General features: G+C 43.5%; 1 protein-coding gene across 2 annotated transcripts in view; it reads left to right on the top strand.

Moving 5' to 3' along the window:
* PID1 (phosphotyrosine interaction domain containing 1) overlaps positions 1-25,405 on the top strand; it is a 228,876-nt gene that overhangs the window by 43,852 nt on the left and 159,619 nt on the right. The window contains exon 1 of one of the 2 annotated variants that reach the window (XM_042950396.1): positions 1,984-2,187. The exons of the other annotated variant lie outside the window; for it this stretch is intronic. The gene's annotated coding sequence lies outside the window, so the exon portion shown is untranslated. Of the gene's footprint in view, positions 1-1,983; positions 2,188-25,405 lie in introns of those variants that run through there. 2 annotated transcript variants of the gene reach the window in all.

Genomic DNA, 25,405 nt, shown 5'->3' with positions numbered 1-25,405 from the left:
TGTAGCCACGAGTCGTTGTTGGTATTGGTTTGATTAGTTCCTTAACTACGTCATCAGAAATGCGGGTTCTTTCTTTCCATCTGTCTAGCCTATTGGATTTGGTCTGCAGACTCTCATCCTCATATGTGTGCCTTTTGGTTGAGAGGTGGGGGCTGTACCCCCACGTCACCAACTTATGGCCAAATATGGGGAAGGCACAAGGTGAGCTACCTTTGTGAGGAAAATGCAAGGTTTCCCCTGGAGTCCCCAGTGGAGCTCTGCTCGCATCTCACTGCGTGGCATTGTGTCACAAGCCCACTAAGGCCGTCTACCATTTCCGGCCTCTGGAGAGGAAGGCTCAGGTGAGAAGGAACGGAACAGGGTCCTCAGCATCCGTATATTGTAATTGTTGCTCCTGAGCTGCCATCAGTGAAAACGTAGATGTGCACAGTTCATCGGATGAAGCGCTTTGACCCAATGCTGTCCCGGAGAACTTTCTGCGATGATGAAAGTGTTCACTCGTCTGTGTTGTCCAGTACTGTGGTTGCTGGCCACATGTGGCCCTTGAGTCCTTGCCACGTGGCTTGCTGTGACTGAGGCACTGATTTTTATCAAATGTGTTTGGTTTTAACGAATTCAAATGTAAATCGTCTTGTGTGGCGGGCAATGTGTCAACCATGCTGGACAACACAGATTTGAGCGTGAAACCTATGGCAATAATTTTGAGGAGCAGTGTTGACATTTGAAAGATGAGGCCCTTTTGTTGGTTAAGTGTGATTTTATAAAAATGGTTATTTCCTCGCGTGTAGGTCTTTCTTTTGTAGTTATGTATTGAGTTGTGCTTCATTAAGTCAGCCCAAAGGTCAGTTTCTCTGACCAAGCACAGATTTCTTTGAAAGAAAATTTCTACTCTCAAGATTCTTTTATGGTTAAGAAAACATGATGCCACTGCAAATTTAAAAAAAATAATAAAGCCGGAGACACTCTGGTTTTGTCTACATCAGCACTATTGCAGTTACTGTGGAACAAAATCATCCTTAAAGAGGGTCATTCCAACAGGGTAGCTCCTGTTATATGCTGTCGTATGAACTGTAAATGTTTCCTTCCCCTCCTAGCCCCAAATGGCCCCAACTTCTGAAATGTATGAATTTATTTTGGATTTAATTTTATTCCGGGCAAGTTTCATGAGAAAGAAATATCAGAGGAGACGAGGGAGTTTTTAGTGTTAGGAGTCCTCCCGGTTCTGATTTCCTCGTACATGTGGGTGTTGGTGAACGTTCTGGCAGTGCTCTCTGGCCGAAGCTCCGGTGGGATGAACTTGTCCAAGCTGGAAGAGTACAGAGACCTCAAATATGCCAATGGGAACCATCCCTGGCTCCCGGGGTCTATAGTCTTGGGTGGGGTCATTTGGAAGGGGGAAGTATCATCAGTGCTGAGTTTTGTCAGCAGATGTGACAGCAGCAAGTTCAGGGTCTCCTCCAAATCAGAATGTTCATGTTACTTTAAGGTTCAGCAACAATGTATCCTTAGCTTTCTGTGGGCTTGAGAACACAAGTGAGGAAATGTTCCCATGTGGAAATTCTTAAAAGCAACTGTTAAACTAATTCTAGAAGGTATGAGCGGTGCTTTCCTTTTGACTGGGCCACAGACGTAGGTGGGATGTGGACCCTGCCACCCAAGTGTCAGACTTATAGTCCTTGAAGGGCTGTGAAGAGTTTGAAAACTCCGGGCTGAAAACAGATGGCATGCTCAGAGGATTAACTGAGGTGACTTTAAGAACAAAACTGTAGGGGCGCCTGGGTGGCTCGGTCGGTTAAGCGTCCGACTTCGGCTCAGGTCACAATCTTACAGTTTGTGGGTTTGAGCCCCACATCGGGCTTTGTGCTGACAGCTCAGAGCCTGGAGCCTGCTTTGAAATCTGTGTCTCTGCCCCCCTCCCCATCCCTCCCCATCTTGTGCATTCTCTCTCTTTCTCTCTCTCTTAAACGTAAATAAACATTAAAAAAAATTTTAAAGCACAAACTGTCTATTGAAGCGTGAATAGGACAGAGTTAAGGGGATGCATAGGAGATAATGAAGCACCAGAAACTAGCATCAGTGGGATGCCTTCAGTCCTGAAAAGGGCAGTGGAGCCCAGAGGCTGCCGGGAGAGCGGTGTCCAGAGGTGGTTGAGAAAATCCGCGGGGAGCATCCTGGGCCCGGAAGAAGGTAAGAAAATAGATAATATTCCAGTGGCCTCTTGTTTCCTTCCTGCAATGCATGGAGGGTAGAGAATAGCTCTTGAGGGTCAGTAAGAATAACCAACACGTTATGGAAGTTTTCCAGTGCTGCTGTGTGTATACAGGCTGACAAACACATGCACACACATGAGCCAACTCCATCCTCGTGATGGTCTCCATTTCACTCAGAAGACTGAGCTCGGGCAGGTCATGCAAATTTCCCTGAATCTAACACTTGGTCAGTGACCAAGTCATGAGCATGAACTATTGTCAGACTCTGACCTCCCAGCTCTTAACTTCTGTGCTGTGAGAGGGGCTACGGAGATGTAATCGAAATCCAGAAAATATGGAAACCAAACCTTATGGTAACCATCGTAATCATAATAATGGGAAGAGTGTCCCTGCCTTACATTTCCAGACATTATTATAGTTGACCCTGATAATAGTCTTGGGAGTTTAAAAGGTTAGGTATTATTATTCTCATTTTACTAATGAAAAATAGCAAAGGTTCAGGCCAAATGACATGCTACAAAACAGTAACTCAGAGCTGACATTTGAATATAGGGTTTTTAAATTTCTGAATCCATTAGTGAGGCCAATAGACTCTATTGTTAATTAGAAAATGCTGGCTACCTGACAGCTTAATTAAATTGAGTAAAAAAACCAAACCCAAACAAACATGTTATATAGATATTCTGCTTGAATATCAGTCCCTATTTTGCCTCGTGGGTCACTATTTTATTTTGTCCATATTGAAAAGCCCACAGTGATGGTCTGTCATAAAACAAATGGATAAATAACATGTGACTCAGACACAAGAGGAAGGAAAATAATATTTAAATACATGTCTATCAATTTCTAAAAGGAAGTTGGTTTAAAATTCATAGGATACATCAAAAACCAAAATTAATTCCAGCTAGGTCCAGGGTTTGATAGGAATGCATAATTTATGGAGGGAGAGCAGGAGATAGTGTGATCTACGCGGCTAATGTTACTGGGTGTTAGGCTTACTGAATGGCAGACTCCGTGGAGGGGCTTTAAAAATGTTACTCCTTGTTTCACAGATGAGAGAACTGAGGCCCAGAAACCTGCCGTGCGTGGCCCGGGCCCCTGGCATGTGTAGCTTAGACCTCATTGTTCTGACTCCAGATTCAGTGTGGTTAACCATCGGGTGTCTCAGGATTGTCTTCATCCGGACCATTGGAACACCCCCACGTAAGACATTAGCACTGTCTTTTCTGGAGGTCCCCTTAGAGTGCCCCAAAATGAACAACAGCGTAGCTAGAAGCAAACAGCAAAGCAAACCAGGACCATGTTTGCATGAAATAGGACAGTCAAAGGGTTAAATTTTATGGCGAGTATCGTAACTGATGTCTAAGAAACACCACGTAGACCAACAGGCATGGAATATGCGTAAACATTAGAATATGCTTAGTAAACACATTTGAAAAATTAAGCTTATTAATAATAAAAGAAATACAAATTAAAATAATAATGAGATGGTATTTTACATGTTTCCAATGCATAATGGTTTTCTTGTTTGTTTTTTAAGACCAAAGCTAGGGAAATTAGCAGTCCTTGGTGTGGCAGCTTTGGAATTTGTGCAGCCTCTTTGGAAAAGCAATTTGGCAACAATTATAACGAATCATAAAATTTCCACACCCTTGACCCAGCAATCCCCCTCCTGGGAATTTATCCTGAGGCAATTATTCAAAAGACAACGAAAGCCATGTGTAAGAAAAAAAAAGTCATTGCAGTAATGTTTATGATAGTAAAAAATTGGAAGCCGCCTAAAGGTCCCACAACAGGGAAATGATTCAGTAAATTATGTGTTTGTATAACCATCAGCTTGATTATGAAGCTATACAGTAATAATATAAGAATACTAATGATGTTCATTGAAAAAGGAGTGAAAATTTATGTTTATGCCGTGCCTTTAACTGCAGAAAAGTCCACATACAGATTAGCACTTGCGAGCCAACACTGCAGAAAGATAAAAAGAACGGACATGACATGATGGGGAGACGAGCGGCTCATCTCAGCCTGTGTACCCGTGGGTGTTTGTGGCACTGGCTCGTGGAGTTCTGAGTGTGTGAAGAGAACCGATCCAAGATCAGGCTGGGAATAGGTACATTGCAGCCAAGTTGGGAGAAGTTTCAGATACCATCTTAAAAGAGTTTGAACTCAGTCCTTTGAAGCACTGGGAAGGCATTGCCGATGTCCTGACCATATTTACGTTTGGGGAGCTCTGATAGCACAGAGAGCTTCAGAACAGGGGGGAGGCACTCAGGGCGATAGTGGCCTTGGGGTAATGAGAGCCTCCATGGGGTCTGGCAGGGAGGGGATGGCGGTGGCGGAGGGAGCAGCCCCAGAGAAATGTGGGAGGCGGATCACCAGCATGTGCCAAGGGCTTGGGTGTAGGAATGTGGGAGAGAGATGGGAGGAAGGGATGCTGCTCTCTGAGCCTAGACAGGGCGCCATTAGACGGATGGGCAGAGAGGGCTCCGTTTTGAATATGTCGGCAATACGGTTGTTATGAGTCATCCCATAGTGCCTTCCACAGACAGTTGGAATTGTCTTATCCTTGGGAGGGAGGGAATCGTTGGTGGTGGAGGTTGGGTGTGTTGGCTTATGGACATAGCTGAAGTTGGAAGGATGGCGGTTGCCCAGGGAACATTGGTCTCAGGAGAAAATGGGTCAGCTGAGAGCAGAACCCTGGGAAAGTCCAAGGGTAGGGACGGTTGTGAAGAGAAATTGTTGGAGCAGTTGGAGGCAAGTGTGGAAAAGGAATGAGGAACGGGTCTTAAGAGGGAGGGAGTGGACAGGAAAGCTGAACAGGGCTGCGAGTTGAGAAGGTGGAAGTCCCGTGGGAGGCCTGTGGTTGGATCATTGGATCTTGGACAGGTCAGGTTCCAGTGGAGTGAGGAGGGATAATTCCAGATAACTGTGGGGGCGAGAAACTCAAGGGAGAGGATGACTCTAAATTGCTCAAGACTCTAAGAAGCTCAAAGATAGAGCGTCCAACTCTCCCTGTTTACCCGGGACTTGGGGCATTCTCAAGATGCAGAGTGCTCAGTGCCTCGGTTAGGAAATCCTGGGCCAACCAGGACAAGTTGGTCACTCTACTAAAAAATGTGTAAGCGAAAATATCTGTTCTTTAAGGGAGGTTAAATCCGTGTGAAGCTACCAGCTGTGTATACATAATGCTGTTAAGTAGCAACGCAAGGGAGCAAGTCTATGCTGAACTGCCAATGTGGTGGGATAGAGAGTTTGGGAATATTTTTGAAAATATTTTTGGGTTCAAGCAATCTGGTGAAATTTGGGGAAAAATAAGTTGTTTTTCTTTTTAATTTTTAGTTAAAAAAAAAGAAAAAGTCAAGCCAAAGTGGCACCGTAAAACTGAAGGAAGTAAAGCCCTAGTGTAAACACTGACAGTTTTAGACTAAATGGCTTCCTTATTTGACTTTTCCGATTACTGTTTTATTTATTTAGTTTTAATTTTACACCAAGGCAACTAAAAAAACCTGTAACAACACCTCATTAATTTGCATTAATGGGGAAGTGGTGTCCTGTTGGATATGTGAAAGCTCTGAGTCTAAAGACACAGGGTGCTAACAGACCCTTGGTCTCAGGAAAGACTGAAGTCATCTACTGGACATATGGAACCCTAGTTTGCCAGCCTGGGTCTGACTGCTGCCGCCTGCTGGCGGCTGGAGTCCCCCCATCCCCCTCCCCACCGTTGGGTTCCCCAGCCTCACTGCCTGTCAGTTCACTGGAGACTATGGGCCGTTGGGTGTCCAAATCCTGTGGGCTTGGGGCCAACTTCCGGCTCTCCCTGACTCGTTTTCCTCATTGGTTGTACAGCCTTTTGTTAGAATCAAATACAACATGTGTGAAGCAAAGATGCCTCTCTGTCTGGGGCTCTGTCATTTGGCCACTGGCCACTTGTGAGTTCTGTATAGGTCGCCCGATATTTCTGGGCCTCCTTTTTCCTGTTAAAGAGGTTTCAAGACATTGTGGGGTTTAAAGCTGATCACATACATGGAGTGATTTGTGCAGTGTCTGACCCACATTTTTGTTCGGTATTAGCAGTTGTGGCCCACTGCTTATTAGCCACATGACCTTAGGCAGGTCTCTCCCCTCCATTTCCTTGTCTATAAGAAAAACCCTGAATGAGATGATCTCTTTGGTCCCATCTGATGATTCTCTTTCTCTCTCTCTTTTTTTTCATCCGAATCTTGAATAACACATTCCCTAATGCTCTTTGAAGCTTGGACTGAGATTAATAATTGTGTCTGTGATCACATTTACGTGATGAGAGGAGACAACTGACTTTAAGAGATTTCAGTTTAACACATCCTGACATTTGAAATGAGAATTCAGGTGAGGGAGACTTTAGGAAGACTGCAAAGAACAGAGTGTGGACCAAGAGACGTTAATCCGACTCTATTGAAGATCCGTAGAGGGATTCTGTCGAGCAAATCCATCTATCGGGTACAATTTGGGCTTAGTGGTTTGCATCCCTGCGTCTTTCCGTTCCTGTAGCTCCTTCTTCTCCACTTCTCAGTCTGGCTTGTGTCTTTACACCACAGCCATCTGTCCACTCCCCGCCTGTCCCCTGAATCCCAGGGCTCCAAACCTGGCCTCTGTTTATGGAACCCCCTTCCGTAGCGGGCCCGTCTACTCTGTCCCAGACCCTGGACATCCAGGCTGTCTGCCCCTCCATGCTCTGAGACCTGTTCTGTACCAGCCTACCTTTGGTCAACACTGTAGCCCTCCACGTTGTTGCTAACCCTGATCTGGTCTCTTCCCTGCCTTGTTCGGTTACCGCCTCAGCTGCTTCTTGGTTCCATTATTGACTTCCAAAGCATGTGCAGCAAGAGGTACCCTGTGATTACAGCTTGTACAGCTTGACAGCGTATGGACACGAGATGAATGAGAATAAGAGGAAGTGGGACAGGAGGATATTGTCATTGATTTTTCTTTTTTATGTATCTTTTGTTGTCGTGATTTTTTTTTAACTTTTTTTTTTTTTTTTTTTTTTTTTTTTGCTCAGGAAGCAAATCTCCGAGGAAGTTCATTTCAGGTATAAGCATTTCATGAGACAACCCACGCCAGTCTATGTCATGGCTTTTGTGTTACTATTTGTTTTTCAAGCACCTGCTGTGTTCCAGGGCCCTGTCTCTTGTCCCCTTTTGGCGACCGAGAAGGAATTAGCACTTTAGTGGAAGAGAGAATAATAATTAGGTAAAAGGCTATTGTAGAGGTATATACAGATGCTTTGGGGTGCACAGGGGTGGAGACAGCCGATAATAGTCTTCAGTGGAGTTTGGAGAATATTCCCAGAGGGAGTGACATCTGGGTTCACTCTTAAGGGCCTTCTAGGTAGAGGAAACAGCAAAAAGGCTTGGAGGAGTGAAGGACTTCTTAGTATTTTGGGGTGACTGGAGGGTCCATTAGTGGAATTGCAGAACGAAGCTGTAAAGACAGAGCCGGGACTGTGTTTAGAAGTACCTGGGGACACTAGGATAAGGAGACGGATAGTGACAGGGAGTTATTGCAAAGTCTGAACGAGTTATGTCTGAATTAATGCAATTTAGCAGCGAGGATCTTGGGAAATACGACTTGGTAGTGGATGCTGGGTGTCTCCGTGTCATTTGAAGCCAGCGATCCCGGCTCCTCTCCGCAGCTGTCAACCATATATGGCCCTGACTGTCTTGGCCCTTGGGCGGAGTTTCATCTTTTCTCCAAATCCTCTCTGTTTTCAGGTGCGGCTACTCCTTGCCTCCTTCCCCCATTCTCTGACTTGGAGTGAGATTAAGGAATCTTGTTCACTTCAGAGCCAGGGCCGAAGGAGAGGCTTTGAATAGTTCACTTCTGACTGTATTTCTTCTCAGTGCTATTTTTCTCTCCAGAAAGGCACTATCATTAATTAAAGCAAAACAAACAGAAGCTAATCCCAAACAGCTGAGCTTCATATTTTCAGAGACCCGTAAACCTCATCAGCATAAAAGAAATTAAATTTGGAGCTTACCTCGTGCAGACGTTCATTTTGATGGAGTGTTCCATGCTTTGCTTTACTATCTGACATAGAGTTTTCTGGAGTTATCCCAGAGCTCTGATGGGTTTTCCTGTAGACCCTGGGTAGGAAGGGGCTCTGTCCCCAGGAGGCTGTGCCAGTAGAGAAGCTAACGAAAGCAAGGGACACTTGTGGCCGGGAGACTGGAATCTGGACTTCTGAACTCTGGTTGTCCAGTGGTATTATCTATTTAAAACTTGAATCTATTTGTACTTGAGCTCTGTACATTTCACGCTATGTAAATTGTAGCTCAGTAAAAAATCTACGTAAAAATAAAGTTGTTTATTTAAAAAAAATCTTGTAAAAAAATGGCAACTTAGAGGTGCCTTTTCAGGAAAGGACTTTGAAAATCAAAGGGATGATGACAGTAATAACAGCATTTGTGGCTTTGGGTCAGTTACTTCTGTTTGTGTATACGTTTCCTCATTTTGGAAAGTGGCCTGCTACGCTTTTGATTTTATTTCTGGATCTTGTTTCTGGTTTATTGTCCCTCCATAGTGGAAGAGTATTTACTAAATACTTTGCAAAAACTAAGGAGTCAATAGCAGCGAGTGTCAGTTACGTACTTTTTAAGCATTTGATAGCTTACTTGCATGTTTTTTGAAAGATCCAAACCTAAGGCTTTAATATGCTGATTATTCGACTCTTAGCATCTTCCTCAGTTTACCCACCTTTTCTTCGGGTCCTGTGATTATTTAGATGCTGGCCATCTTGGTGTTGGAATATTCTTGGAGCGGGGGAGGGGAGAGGAGTGGGAGATAAGATGTACTGTGGGTTGCTCTTAGGGGAAAATGTTCAATATATCGTAAGAAAAAAAGGAAACTGTAAGATAGTAATTAGGTATGGTCACATTTGTGGAAAAAAAGGAAACAAAAGTCTCTTCAGGCTTCTAACCACATTGAGAATTTCTAGAACGAGATGCAAAAGTGAAACCACAAACGCAAACCAAACAACAACAGAAACCCTGCTGATAGTGATTGACTCTGGGACTTGACATTGAAATTCAGAGAATGGGGAGGGTCTTCTGTATTTCACCATATGCCCTTCTGTGTGAATTCAATTTCCTTTTTTACCCCAAGCATGTGGATCTTTAGTGATAGGAAAACTATTTAATCAAAAACCTCCATTCTTTCCCATTCTCTGATAATGTCTTCATCCTACCCGTATCTGATTCTAGAATTCTACTTTTTAAAATCCTAAATGCTTGTAGATTTGTTTTTAATCAACCACAGCTTCAATTGCCTTCAAATATACTTCTTAGGAAGTAATTACATTTTGATCGACTTGCCCAGACAGCTCACTAGACGCTTGACAAGAGGAATGGTCAGCATTTGAGAACAACAAGGTTATTCCTGGTGGGGGAATCCATGCTCCAGGTTCTGAGTCAAGAGCAGTGGTCAAGAAAGCGGATTCCCAAGTCAGATGGCTTGGACTTATTTATGTCTTGGCTCTGTTACTTGCTAGGGATATGCCTTTGGGCAGATTTTTTTAGCCTCCTTCAACTTCTGTTCCGCATCTGTAAAATGGGGTTATTAATAATACCAGCTGCACTGGGTTGTAGGAATGAAAAGTCGTACTACGTATAAAAACACTTAGAAGGGAGTCCAGAACTTAAGCCGAATCACATCAGATATCATTCTTTCGTTTTACGTTTATAGGCACACCTACCTCACCTCAATGTTTCAGTTTTCTTTTAATTTAAGACAGTTGGTCAAGGTAAAATGGAACGCCTTTTCCAGTTCAAAATTTAATGATTTACTACCTGTATTTCTGGCATACTCTTTATTAAGTCGTACATGCCTTAAGAATGTGTAGAGTTGATAGGGTTTGGTAGTCCATTAATTCTGGCTGGTTTTTTAATCAAGGGTCTTTGGCCAGCTTGATGACTGCAGTGTATTACATGATTTATGTTTTTGGTTTTTTTCCCATTGACAAAAATCACACACATTCTATACCTAGTAGTGTGAAGTATCTGAAAATAGGAGGAAGGTATAATGTCTATCCTGGAAATACACACGGACATATTACTTGTAGAATTTTAGGAGAGGGGTTGCCCACAGAATGGATGATGTCAGTTGACAGGGTGTTGACCAACGAGGATGTTTGGAGGAAAATTGTCAGCAGTTTGTTACTCTTGCAAGTGGGCCCCGGGGCGTAAGGGGTGGAAATCGTTCCTCCCTGAATCCACACTTTCTCTACCTTTCTGGATTCTAAGTTTTGCCTTTGGGTTTGGCTCAGATCCTCTGAGTTTAATTTTTCTAGTTGAAAAAAGCCAGCTTTCAAGACTGTTGATGGTATGGACAGGGTGTCCCTTGAGAGACATGATGCTCAATGGCCAGAGAGCCCGAGAGTTGAACCCGGGCTGTGATTGGGTCACGTGTTGGGGATGGGAGGAGGGCCCTCTTCTCTCAGACACCCTGGAAGTTGGGCATTCCCACTATGAAGGGTGGAGGCTTAGAGCGGTTAATTTTCTCGCCCAATTACAAAATGGGTAAGTCACAGAGGCTGGATTGGATGGAGCCCAGGTCTGACCTGCTTCTTAACTCATGTTTCTTTTTCTTTCTCCCTCTATTGCTGGTTAACTTTGTTTTATTTCATGAACCAGACTATATGCTCATCCCTTCCCCTGCTGTCATTAATTTGCCTTGTTGGTTACAAAGGAGATTAGTTTTGAGAGTGAGTTTGGAAAAGGAGCTCAGGGTCACGGGTGAGGTAAGAGTGTGTACTCGAGGGCGGCTCAGCTGGGAAGAGGAATAGGGAATGACAGTAATCTGGGGCTCAGCCATCCTGCCTTCTGATTCTGTCTCTCCCACTTGCCTTGCTGTGCTTTGGAATAAATAGCTAAACCTCGGTTTTTTCATATGTAACCTGGGGATATTTACCTGTCTGGTAGGGTTGATGTGAAAAGTAGGTGGCAAAAGCCGATAAAATGCTGCTTGTAGTTTGTGCCTGAATACATGCACCCTCAACCATGCTGTATAAACCTTCAGGGGCGCCTGGGTGGCTCAGTTGGTGACTTCGGCTCAGGTCACGATCTCATGGTTCCTGGGTTCGAGCCCTGCATTGGGCTCTGTGCTGACAGCTCAGAGCCTGGAGCCTGCTTCAGATTCTCTGTCTCCCTCTCTCTCTGCCCCTCCCCTGCTCACGTTCTGTCTCTCTCTCCCAAAAATGAATAAACATTGAAAAAAAAATTAAAAAATTGATAAACCTTCAGACAGCAGCAATGACCATGAGGTCCAACCCTTGAAAAAGAAACCCTCCAGTCTGTCTTTGTGGCCAATTCCGGTTAACATTTGTACAAGGATCTGTTTGCCTGGAAATAGACTTAAAATAGCACATCAGAAAGATACTTTTCCAAGCTTAGCCCCCTCTCCGGCTCTAGGTAGAACATCAAGAGCTCCTGAGAGCTGCTGAGGACTTGTCTCCAATTCTTAGTGACTTTCCAGAGGAGTTTCCTCTGCCATAACAGAACCTGGGCTTGTGTTTCTTTTGACAGAGGAGGGAAAAAGAAATCACATGACTTGTGACAGCTATAGAACATCTCCCTGTGCTGACTTTACTGCTTCATGTCTGTGTGAACTTCAAAAAGTTGTTCTTTGAAAGGGAATTCTAAATTTCTCTAGAAGAAACTTTTGGACACCTGATTCAAAGGCACTGAGGACAAATCTACTTAAACATGGCTTAGGAAGCACACTGTTTTAGGAAAAACAAACACACAAACAGGTAGAACTCTTAGCCAGGTATTTCTTCTTCGTTTCTATTTGTTTTTCCACAGAAAATGCAAATTCTAAGAAAAAGAGGCCATAATAAGGGTCTGACTTAAAAACATGTTTTTAATGTTTACTTATTTTTGAGAGAGAGAGAGAGAGAGAGAGAGAGACAGACAGCAAGTAGGGGAGGGGCAGAGAGAGAGGGAGACACAGAATCTGAAGAAGGCTCCAGGCTCTTCACTGTCAGCACAAAGCCCAACGTGGGGCTCGAACCCACAAACGGTGAGATCATGACCTGAGCTGATGTCGGCCGCTCAAACGACTGAGTCACCCAGACACTCCAGGGGTCTGACTTTAAAACACAGATGTAGTGTGTGATCTGGGTTGTCTGGGGTTGTTACGCAGTGAGCCAGTCTGACGCTTTCTGTATTTGAGAAACTGTAAAATTAAAATTGATTTTTAAAGAGTGGCCTTGAGACCCACTAAGTTTCTTATTCGTTAGAGAAATCTTCGGTTGTTTGCAGGATTGTATGCAACCTCAAACTGATGGAGCTCTAACTTTCTTAAAATGCTGATTCATGGAAATTTGGTGATAGTGCCTAACATTTTACTGTGTGTTGCTGTTGGATGGCAGGAATATTGTTGCATTACGGAGCTTCCTTTCTTGGAAAGGTACTTCTCTGACAACGTCGCCCATCCAGAACACAACCAGGGTCTGTCCAGAAGCAGGTAAGAAAAGTTACCATCATGCCCGGGCATCATGTTCTGCGGACGGACGGACGCAAAGAGCTTGCAAATGCATATCGGAGATACAGCGTGGTACTATTTGGCTTAGGGAAAGCCACATGTCCGTAGGGAATCCTACATTTCTCAGTGGCCCATGAAAGCGTTTCTGCATTTAAGCCCAGTGATACAATTTATGTTCGTACCGATAGAAAACGTGCTCAATAAAACAGCTACATTTTGCTCACACAACTAAGAAAATCCCAAATGCGCAACTATTTTTCCTTTGTCATAGTCAACTAAAGATTTAGCACTTGGAGTCATCAGCTTGGTATTTAGACCACTGTCCTCATAATAGTTTCTGCCTATAAATGTATCAAGCAAATAAATGAGTGAAGGACCTGGGAATATGGCCGCTAGCTGACTAAAACACCCTACTTCTTGACACTTGCACAAGTGAAGAGTTACTGTAATTTTCAATGTGACAAATGCTCCTTTGCTCAACCCCCTGATTTAGGGAGAATATTTTCCCCCAAGCCAGCTTCTCACATTTTGTTGTATAAAGTCTTTTATATAATCATTTCTCTGCACCCCCCTCCCCCATCACTTCCCATTTTTTGAGGAAAGAATATGGTATCACCATAATAAATATTTCTTCATTGTAAGGCAGCTTTATTTGGAAAAGGGTTTTGGAAAATACTCGTTCATGAAATTTTTAGCGGAGGCTGTCTACGGCCACAAAAAAAGCATGATTAAATTTTAATTAAAGTATACTTAATTAAATCCTATTGGCTGAAAGTGAATGGAAAAAGTTATTAACCCTCTTTAAACTGTTTTTGCCAAGGTTTTAGGTGCCCTGCCTGGATGGGACTGTTGCACGCACAGGAGCCTGTCTGGATGGGCTGGATCTTATTTTCTGATCTGCCGTGGTCACTGCTGGCTTCTAGTGCCATACTGGCACGTCGTGTTAAGCCGCTTCTCTGTTTTTCCTTTTTATTCTTTTTAATGTTTATTTATTTTTGAGAGGGAGAGAGAGAGAGAGAGAGAGAGAGAGTCTGAGAGATCAAGAACAGGGAAGGGGCAGAGAGAGGGAGACACAGAATCCGAAGCAGGCTTCAGTCTCCGAGCTCTCAGCACAGAGTCTGACGTGGGGCTCGAACTCACGAACTGTGAGATTACGACCTGAGCCGAAGTCAGACGCTTAACTGACTAAGCCACCAAGGCGCCCGTCAGCTCCTTTTCTTACTTTCCAACAAACTATCTGCAGATAAAGAACTAAAATTGTCAGACGACAAGCTATGTTCTTTGAATTTTATCTTTACTTATGTAGCCAAAGGTGTTGGGAAAAGTGCCTTGAACTCTTCTGAGTTCTCCCACCCTTTGGGTTTTTGTGGCAAAATTCCCTTTTGTGGAAAGAATCGAATCTAGAATGCCAATCTTCTCATGTCTTTCCATATGTTAACTTTTTTTTTTTTAAGTTCATTGTTTTCCTTTGCTTATATGAAACTTTCTGAGAGCTCATCTTGGGTAGAAGGAAAAGGAATTAAACAAACATTTAGGGAAAGGGCCTCTATAAAAACTAATCACCTTATTCTTGGGAGATATTTTGTAGTTGTTTTTTTTTTTTTTAATTGATTATGTGAGAAGAATTTTCAAAATGTTTTTGCATTTTCCTTTGTAGTGACATTTCCTTAATAGAAATGTTGTGATAATCCTGGTTCTGAATCTGATCTGGGGGCTCTGGACAATCTAATTTCTGCCTTTAAACAATTGATTAATAAAAACTAAACTTATCTGAATAGGAATGGAGGACCCAGTATAATCAGAGTGGAAGATAAACATGTCTGGGAGAGAAAAATGAAAGCAATCCACTCACATTTGTAGTAAGGACATCTCAATGATGGTGAAGGGCTACTATTTTTCAGAGCCAAAGCTGAGAGATCCTGGAGACCATATTAAATGAACCAGCCTAGGGGTTGCCTGGGTGGCTCAGTTAAACATCTGACTCTGGATTTCAGCTCAGATCATGATCTCCCAGTTCGGGAGTTCAATCCCTGCATCAGGCTCTGAGCCGATGGTGCAGAGCTTGCTTGGGATCCTTTCTCTCTCTGTCTCTCTCTGCCCCTCACCTGCTTGCGCACACACTTTCTCTCTCAAAATAAACAGAAAAAACACGAGTCCGGCTAGGTTGCAATAACTAATACCCTAAAATATGAAAAATGTGAAACACTATACGTGTGTTTTCCCAAGTCACCATCCAACGCTGTGTTTCTGAACAGTTGGTAGCTTTCTTCCATGTGGTGATTCGGGGACCCAGGCTTCTTGGTGGGTCTGGTTCCACTGCTCCTGTGGGCTTACTGCTGTTCGTATTAAGTGGAGAGATAGCACGAGTAAGAACAGCTGCTTCTTTAAAGTCTTTTCTCCCTGGAAGCACATGTCCTTTTTGTTCACATTCTGTTGGCTACAACTCAGTCCTCAGCTCATACCTAATTCCAGGGGAGGGGGAGAAATGCAGCCCAGCTGAGTGCCTGGGAAGGAGGGGAAACAGATTCAGGGGGCCAGCCAACATCCCTGCCACAGAGACTCTCCAGGTCAAGTTTGCAAGTGGTTGGTCAGCAAGACACGTTGGCCTTGCTGCCATATTTCCTTTGGCCAGCACAGTGCTTGTAGAATTTTTGAAATCATAGCACCAGGAGATCAGGAGATTCCATGTAAATGTCTGCCCTTCTGGCTTCTCTTGGAGAATTGGACTTCCTGGCAGTGTTTATTTGATGTTCTTGCTTGCCGTTCTTGTCGAGAGTTGTGCTGAGGCTCTCCCTGGACAGAGGCCAGGGGATCTTTTGTTTGCCATGGTTCTGGCCACACTCGAGATGGCCAGGCCTCAGCTCCCACCTACAGTCTTCTACTAGGCCTGCTTCTCTAATTCCTGCATGGCTCTAGGATTGGTGACCAGTGCACTGATTCACTGATCGCTCTCTCTTCTCTCTTTCTCTCCCTTTCATTATACCAGAGGAGACACGCATCGATAAGGGAGGTAGGTCTAAGAAGTCATATTCTGGTTGGTTAGGAAAGGCTTCAGTGAGCATATAGAATTGCAAATGCCATTGGGAAGAGGGAAGGAAAAAAGAGAGAGAGAGAGAGAAGGGGAAGGAAGGAGGGGGAGAAACAAAGGAAAGTGTGAAAGGAATGCATTCTTTGCTTGCGAAACCAACCTCTGGATCTCTGCGTTAACACCTGGCTGCGTTCTGCAGAAGCATGTTCTAGAAGCCCTTTTCTGTTCTAAGATTTGTAATTGGAAATGGGATCTTTATTCTCTGAAGCCAGAGTGTAGGGATGTATGCTTCTTTTTGTGACAGTTGTTGCGAGGATTGATTATATAGACAGATGGGTAGCGGTAAGAGACAAGACAGCGGTGAGCGGAGAGAGACGCTTTCCTTCTGATCGATCGGCCTGTTTGTGGGGATTTGCGAGGCCTGCACTGGAGGTGTGCTGAGGGATTGGGTGGTGATGGGACGCTTTTTCTTCTCCTTTGCAGAGAAGTGTTAGAGGAAGCCGGAGTCCGGGGGTCACCGGGCAGATCTTACAGGTAGGCTCACTGAAGCTGCCTCCATCACAGGCCCGCTGTGGTGGTGATTAAAAGAGAAAACATGAGGGCCTGAAGCCTACAGTTGCTGTAGATCCAGATGTGGCCAGAGTGATGAAGTGGACACATGAGGGGAAGCGGTGCCCACGGCTGAGGGAGTCACTGTGAGTTAATCCTCTGAGCCTCTATGTGAGGGCAGCAATGACCGGCTTGTATGCGGGGAGTTTGCTGCGTCCTAAGCCCTGTCGCAAAAGCCCCAGTGGCGGGTGGCAGGGCTTTGCTCCCATACTCAAGATATCTGAGGCTCTAAAGGTGACGGCAGTGATTTCCAGTCCTCACTGTAGATCAGGGCCACTAGGGAAGTATTTAATTAATACAGATTCTAAGATTCCATCTCAGATCTGTTGTATGAAACTGCTCTGCCAAGGCAAGTCCGGCGCCCCGTTTTGGCCCTATGATCTTGTTAAATAGAAGAGTAGAGTGAGACTCAAATCCAAATCATTGGTAGGGGAGCCCCCCCCTCCCCCCATACCGATCCTGTGCAATCTCTAGACTTCTGCACTGTAAATCCTACTCGGCACTAAGAGTCATGTAAAACTACGGCTTTAAATTTCATATCTGTTGATTTAAATTATCATATTAGTAATAGGGAAAGCGAAATGAAACAGAGTTGCCATTTCATGCCTAATGAGATGCAAGTTTTGATCTACCAAGCCATCACCACAATGTGGTCATCACCCACCTCGCTTCTCAAAGTAGGTGCCAAGGAGTATCAGAGTCACCGGGAGCTTCTTAGACATGCAGACTATGAGGTTCCACCACCTCCCTGTTGTCCCATCCCCAGGTGGTAACTATACACACCAAGTTTGAGAAGCACCGCATTACCCTTATGTTGGAAGCCAGGCACCTTCTGGAGAAATAAACAGGCTCTTGGTCTTGTCCCCTGCCGGTGCTAACGTGTGAAGTGATGGCTGGCAGAGCACGGGCTTGGGGTTTCGCCCAGCAGAGTGTTCGTAGGTAGAACTAGGGGTCCCTAGAAAATACAGTGTTTGATTTGGTCGCTTTTGTAGAATTAGCATATACGTTTGCTTACCTTCTGATGTCAGGGTGAAGGAGCTAGAACGGATCCGTTTGCCTTGGATCATAAAAACATACAGCAGAGCACTTGTCACGTTCGAGCGTGTGTCCAGTGCTTCCTGGTCACGAAGATGTTTATTGTTGAAGTTCTGCCGAGAGAATTTATAAACTGAATTTAAGAGTCAGGTCATGGAATCAACTAAACTTGAATACGTTTCTCGTGCCCTGAAAATAGTTTCTCTGTTACTCATACCCCTTTCCCGATAACTCTTAGGCAGAATGCAATGAACATAGAAAAAAGCCACGTTAATTGGTAGTCATCGTGGTTGTTAGGATTTGGGGTGTTTTTTTTGTAATTAGACAAGCAATAACTTACCAGCAATAATTGTTTCCTTAAGCAGTGATTTTTAATTTGCTTTTATGAGGCAGAGCCCTGGAGTGTGGCTTGCCGATGAATCGGAGTAACAGAAACCACCTTGGCAAGTGGTTTTGTGTATACTGGTATTTTTTTTTTTTTTTTTTTTCGGTCTGAGCAAGAAAAATCTAAATTTTGCCCAAAGCACACAGGATCTATTTCGGCATCAGCCTGATAATGAGACAGTAATTGGTGTGTAAGCCGTTCATTCTCCCAAGTTTTCTCACGGGGCATAATTTGTCTCTTATTTGTTGGGGATGGGTTCTGAGAAACAACACTCCCATTCACGATGGGCAGAGCAAATGTACTAAAACATTATCATAGCTGGGATTAATGGTCCACTATGGATTTATGTCAAGAATGTTAATGATTTGTTTATGAATAAGTGGGCTTGTCGCATGGTGAAACAGTAGCCTGCAGAATTGCTGAATGGACAGTTTGCTTGCAGAGGATCCTTGGAGGAAATAAACACTCTTGCCAGGCCTTTTGCACCTCTTAAATCGCTACTGTGAATTGACTTTGGAATTTGAAATGGTGGCGTTCACCTCACAAAATCCACTGCTCCCCGTCGCAGATCTTGTAGCTCTCAATTTTCCCGGTATAATGTAGAGAAAAGTATCTTTTAGGATTGACTCTGATTCGGTTTTGTGAAGACTGTGCGAAAATAATGATTTAGTTAGATCTCTCATTGAGAGATCCCGCCCCCGCCAGATTATGGTAACACATAATCAAACCTTCTTGAAGTCCACGTTAATCTATGGAGGACATGGATGTATGGGAGATTTTAACTGATAGGGAAAAGTTAGTTATTGCTGTGTAGGGTCCAGGAAGTGAAAAATAAATCAAGATTATATAATGATTCATATACACACCCATAGATAGTTGAAAATATATGTATGTGTGTATATGTTTGCATATATAATATGTGTGTGTGTGTGTGTGTGTGCGTGTGTAACTTTCCATGTAAATGTTTATGATGCAATTTAATGATGTGTATTCTAGCTACTGTTTAAACATTCCCTCTTTTATGGATGATGGTTTCGGCCTTCTCTTAAGAAGAAGTTTAAAGTTAAATGTTATTCTATTCATGTAAAAAAAGATTCATTTCTTTCTTTCTTTCTTTCTTTCTTTCTTTCTTTCTTTCTTTCTTTTTTTGCTTTGAAGTAGTCAAATTTTTCTTGACTTGCATTCAAAGAGTCTTAAACCTTAAATAGCAAAGTAACTCTGTATAAAGTTTTAATTATTTAAAAATTTTAAAAAATGTTTATTAATTGTGAGAGAGACAGAGTGTGAGCAGGGGAGGGACAGAGAGAGAGGGAGACACAGAATCCGAAGGAGGCTCCAGGCTCTGAGCCGTCGGCACAGAGCCCGACCAGGGGCTTGAACCCATGAGAGAGATCGTGACCTGAGCCAAAGTCAGATGTTCAGCCACCTGAGCCACCCAGGCACCCCTGTAAAGTTTTAATTATAATCTGACTAGTTTCATACCACAAATATGACCTAAAGGCTATTGATATCTAGACTCCTATATAATCAGAAAAAAGGAGTATAATAGTTTCTTAATAAAAGTGACATCTGTATTCATCAGAGAGCATTCATAAGGATTAATTCCCTTGGTTCTTACAGTAGTCCTGGCAGTTTTGTGGCTATAAAACCATGGAGTCGAGCCTCAAATCAGAACCGTTTGTGTCCAGGTAATATGTTCTTTCCACTGTGCAGTATTACAGGATCAAAGCCCGTGTGACCTCGCCTCTCATGTCCCTCTCCCCTTTCTCTGTTCCTGTCATGACGTTCTAGGTAGGTGGTCAAACTTGCCGAATGCTGTTGAAAAAACAAAAGATGGGCACAGATGGCCTTCCAGGAATCAGAGAACTCTTTGACACGATGTAAAAATCTTGTGTAGATCTCTTGCTCCTGGAGTTTTGTCTCATTCTTCAAGGGGTTCATGATCTTCCAAAGGATCATTTGTCCGCATATCAAATGATTAACTCAGGGCAGGTTTAATCATACTGGCGTGGATGGATGTGTTATGTTTTTTATCACGTCAGGTTGTGTAGTAAAGACGATTCTGAAGTCAGGAAACTGATCTTCCTTGTTCTTCCAAGGTGCTCTCTTTCTTCTCACGGTTTATGAGTTCAAGCCCCGTGTGAGGCTCTGCGTTGACAGTGTGGAGACTACCTGGGATTCTCTCTCTCTCCCTCTCTCTTTCTGCCCTTCCTGTGTGCGTGTGTGCTCTCACTCTCTCTAAATAAATACATAAACTTAAAACAATGGAGATAGCTTTCCCCTACTCAGCAATCTCCTGTTGTAACCAGCCCCCGCAGTGATTCTGATGCAGAATGGGTTCTGTACATGGGCTGTATAGAGGAAAGACCACAAACCTCTGGAATTTTTTCTAAATTTGTATTCTGCTTATTTTTCTAGGGACAGGATCCACAGTTCTGTTTAAGCTCTTAAAAGGGTCTGAAATCCAAAAAGAGTTTATGAGCCACTGTTCTTGTGCCTGGAGTGGCGGACATTAACTGTAACCATACATCTATCACTTTTTGAGCTCGGGAGGTAAATGGATTGAATTCACAGGCAGTGTGATGAAGTCCTATTGTAATTGGAATAAACCATTTTTACTTTCGGACTAAAAATGTACTACTTTTGGAATACGGTTCTATGTTCGATGTCATTTTTCAATAGCACTTAAAGGTAATAATAGTTGAGGACCAGGCGACATTTACAGAAGGTTTGAATTTATGTTATAAACGCAGAAGTACGTCACTTATACCTTACCTGAGCCAGATGTGGGGGGATTGCAGACATTTTATGTTCTTACAGTAGAACAGGCAACCTGAAACCCTTTCGGACAATTAGCTATCCCAACCCAGTATCCCTGGAAGTTTTGCATTTCTGCCAGACTCCTCACCTGCCATTCATTTTCATAGAAGTAGAGTGGTAAGGAGGCTTTAATAACTCAAAGCAGGCACAGTGCTAGTATAGATGAAATAATCACGTCCTCAAAGTAATTGACTCAGATTCCGAGAACAATGCCGCTTTGAGGTTCAAAGAGAGAAGTGAATAAAGCCGAATCGATGCCTGCCCTGGATTCATAGCCTTGTCGATTCTTGAAAACATCCTGGTAATGAGGACTTTTTGCAGAGTAGTGGTAAGAACCTCAAAATCTTCAGATATGTTTTCTGTGCTCCTAGACAGTCAAACTAATAGGTAGTTTTTCTTTGGGGATTAGGTGTGCTTTTCTCTTTAAGAAATATTTGACAGTTGTTCCCCGGAATTGTCAGGGTCCTCTCTGTGAGCGAAGAGACAAATAATTTAAGTGCCAGCCTCACTTCCGTGTCTCTTCACATAATGGCAGGTGGCAGGGAGGAAGCACAGGCCTAAAAATACCGTGGGAGCTGCAGTAATGTGGCTTCGGCTGGTTAAGACAGGGAAGATTTTTCATCTCCAGCGTCGGAAAAAAAAATGCCATTGAAGCAAAAATGAATGTGATGTGTCATTAAGAAGATGCAGGTGAGAATGCAAGGAGATACCTGGCACCGTGCACCCAGTGTGATGGCTCCTGTCAAAAAGAAAACCCAGAAAGCAACAGGTGTTGGCGAAGATGTGGAGAAAACGGACCGCTCGCCTGTCCTGGTGGGAACGTGAAATGATACGGTCTCTGCGGAGAGCGGTACGGCAGCTCCTCAGAAAGTTAAAAATAGGACCGCCGTATTATCCAGCAATTCCATTTCTGGGTATATACCCAAAATAACCGAAAACAGGGGCTCGAAGCGATACTCGTGTGCCCGTTTTTGCCGTAGCATCATTCACAGTAGCTGAGACGTGGAAGCGACTCCGGTCCGCTGTTGGATGGGTGGCTAAAGAAAATATGGCAGATACATATGGAACGTAAGTCAGCCTTTGAAAGGGAGGAAGTTCCAACACATGCTGCAGTCAGCATTGACCTTGAGGACACGCATTGTGCTAAGTGAAGTCAGTGAGTCACAAAAAAGACAAATGCCGTGCGATCCCACTCGTCTAAGGGAGCAGAAAAGCCAAAATCACAGAGACAGAAAGTAGAATGGTGGTTGCCAGAGCTTGGAGGGAGGGAAAAATGGGACGCTATTGTTTGATGGGGACGGTTTCATTTTTGCAGGATAGAAAGAGTTCTGGTGTGGGAGGGCAAACGTACCTCATGCCGCTGACCTGTATAGTTAAAAATGGTTGGGATGTTGGAGCGCTTGGGTGGCTCAGTCAGCTAAGCATCCAACTCTTGACTTTTTCTCAGGTCATGATCTCGCGGTTCGTGAGTTCAAGCCCCGCATGGGGCTCCGGGCTGACAGTGCGGAGCCTGCTTGGGATTCTGTCTCCCTCTCCCTCCCCCACTTGCTCTCTGTCTCTCTCTCAAAACATAAAGAAGTAAAAATAAACTTCAAAAAAAAAAAAAAGACTTAAAAATGCCTAAGATGGTGAGCTTTATGCTGTGTGTATTTTATCACAATAAAAAAAGAAAGAAAAAGAAAATGATTTAAAGGTGTTTTCACACAGGTTTAGAAAAATGTCTTTCTTAACTTCCTTGTCTCTTGTGGGCCAGAGATCTTTTGGAAATGATAACGCAGAGTGCAGAGACTTAGGTCAGGCTGCGGTCTGCCAACGAGGACGCCTCAGGGGGTGCTCGACATAGGGAAATGGTTACTGCCTTTAGTTACCAAATATTTGTTCAGTGTCCCTCTGTGCAGGGTGTTGGCTAACGTGTGGAGTAGAACTCAAAATCAGATCTGTGTGTTCTTCTTGGCGAACCGAATAGTTCTACCCGTTCAAGATGCGTCTTTGTCCAAATAATTGAAACAGTCTGAGTCTTTTGCTTTGTTTTGTTTTGCAAACAGTGGCACTTTCATAGTAAGAGACTTCATGACGTAGAAAGGTAGGAAAAGAAAAGCCAAACTCATTAAGACTCCGCTTCATGCTCTGGTGTGTATTCTGCATTCCATTTTTTTCTCTGCGTGCATACATAGGCACACACATGCAGGAAACTGGCGGTACACTGTTTTGTGACCTGCTCATCTGGGTTGATATACGTCATTTGACATAATTCCATGACAATATGAATAGTTCTCTGGGTTTCTAATGGCTGGGAAGAAGCTTAAGCGGTTGTTAGATGATTTGGTGAACGTCATGTCATTCTGATGGTAGAGGTAAAATTTAGTTATGAAACAAAACTATATATTAGTACAAGAATATGGAGACGGACACATAGCAGAGTGGACACTGGCGCTCAGGCTGCTGTCAGAGGCAACGGCAGTGGCAGCTGATAAACATGGGAGGTTTGGAGGCAAGAGACCTAGCAGAGGCCTTGTATCCTTCTTGGATGCTGAGCCTTGTCAGAGGGTCTGTTTCTGAGTTATTTATATTCGCCCAGCAAGCATGCCGTGAGTGCTTGCCATGTGCCTAGCACTGTGCTTAGTTACTGGTAAGACTGGGTTAAAAAGCCCTTTTAATTTCCCCAGAGGAGCTGCTGGTATAGTGGGGGAGGCAGACACAGTCATTCGCAGAAATGCTCCAATGTTCCAATGCATAGAGATTTGGGTCAGGTTCTCAACAGTGAACTCAGAAGGCCTTGGAAGGAGAGCGTTCCTTTACAGTGTCTCTGTGGTATGGGGTGCATAGTGATGCTAATTCAGGCATCACTTATTCTCTCAGTGTCTTTTTGGTAAAAAGGAAACAAAAATAAAACTTGAGATACACCTCTCCAAAATAGCTCTTGGTACAGATTCATATTTGATTATTTGAGTCTGTAAATAAGGGAGGTGCAGGCAGGTGCACTTACCTAGGAAGGAATTATAATCACTTCACAGATGGCCATGGCCTCCCTGCCTGCTGGTCCCAGGATGAGTTGGGGGAGTGAAGCAACAGAGTGGCCACTTAGCTAAATAGCTTCACAAATGAACCGAATTCCCTTCTCCAACTTCTCCCTAGTGGTGGACACTGTGCCTCCTGCCAGAATGAGGAGAAGCAAAACTGAGTTTCAAGTTGACCTCCTACAAGTGTCAATAACAGCACAGTTACCTTAAAATTACGTGTGTGTGTGTGTGTGTGTGTGTGTGTGTGTGTGTATGTAGGGGGTCATAATGTCACGGTTGGTGGGTTCGAGCCCTGCATCGGGTTCTGCACTGACAGTGTAGTGCCTGCTTGGGATTCTCTCTCTCCCTCTCTCTTTGCCCCTCCTCTGCTCTCTCTCTCTCTCTCTCTCTCTCTTAATAAACATTTAAAAAGATTACGTGTATTGTGTGTGTGTGTGGCATATTGGGAACATTTTATTTGATCTTGAAATTGTTTCTTTTTTAAAAAACTGTTTATTTATTGGGCGCCTGGGTGGCTCAGTGGGTTAAGCATCTGACTTCAGCTCAGGTCATGATTTCACTGTTTGTGAGTTTTAGCCCTGGGTCGGGCTCTGTGCTGACAGCTCAGAGCCTGGAGCCTGCTTCCGCTCATCTGTCTCTCCCTCTCTCTCTGCCCCTCCCCTGCTCATGCTCTGTCTGTCTATCTGTCTGTCTCAAAAATTTTTAAAAAATGCTTATTTATTTTGAGAGGTGGGGAGAGGCAGAGAGACAGAGAGACAGAGAGACAGAGAGAGAGAGAGAAAGAGAGAGAGAGAGAGAGAGAGGGAGAGAAAGAGAGAGAGAATCCCAAGCAGTCTCCGTGCTGTCAGTGCAGAGTGTAGTTCTGGTCTTGAACTCACAACCTGAGAGATCATGACCTGAACAGAAATCCAGAGTTGGACGCTCAACCAGCTGAGCCACCTAGGCACCCAAGTTCCTTTGATATATATGTGTTTGATCACATAGACGAGTTCTGACTTGTAGAATACTGAAATATTATTGTAATACTATTAGAATTGATTGGCTTTGATGGAGAAATATTTTTATATTTTTATATTTATTTATTTTTAATTAGAAATTTCACATTTATTTTAAAGAGATATATTCTTTGGAACATTAAGCAGCTTTTTAAAAATTCAGTTATAGAATTCATTTGCAGATTTCATAAGTCCCAAACCTGCCTGCTTAAGGAAGCATACTCTAATCAGTCTTAGTTTTTACTTTTTTTTCTGTGTCCTTCTTATCTGAAAAATCTAATGTTGTTATTTTGTTGTAGCCAACCACAAAAATGCATATTTATTAGAAACCTGCTATGAGCCAGGTACTGTTCTAGATACCAGAACAACAGCACCAATACAATCCTGATGGAGAACAAGAGAGTTCTTGCTCTTCAGCGTTGATGTTTCCCATGTTGGAAGACATATAATAAATAAATGTATCATCAACAATTGAGAATGTTATATGATATGAGATAATAATATAATGTAAGCTAATATCAGGTAGTGCTAGCACTGTGTAGAAGATACAGTGAGGTAATGTGATACTTACTTAGCTCAGGAGGAGAAGTAAGGCCTCTCTGAGAAGGTGCTCCTTGAACTTGAATAATAAAAAAGGCAGTTGTCTCATGAATATTTAGGGGAGGTACATTGTAGGCAGAAGGGACGGCACCTACCGGGGCTTTAGTTTGGGAACAAGCTTGGTCACAGTGTCTAGAACATTGACAGGGAACAGGGTCGAAGAGGAAGAAGAGGTTGGA

Source organism: Panthera leo, chromosome C1, assembly GCF_018350215.1.
Source record: "Panthera leo isolate Ple1 chromosome C1, P.leo_Ple1_pat1.1, whole genome shotgun sequence".
NCBI classification, from domain to species: Eukaryota; Metazoa; Chordata; class Mammalia; order Carnivora; family Felidae; genus Panthera; species Panthera leo.
This window is presented reverse-complemented; position numbering and strand designations above follow the sequence as displayed.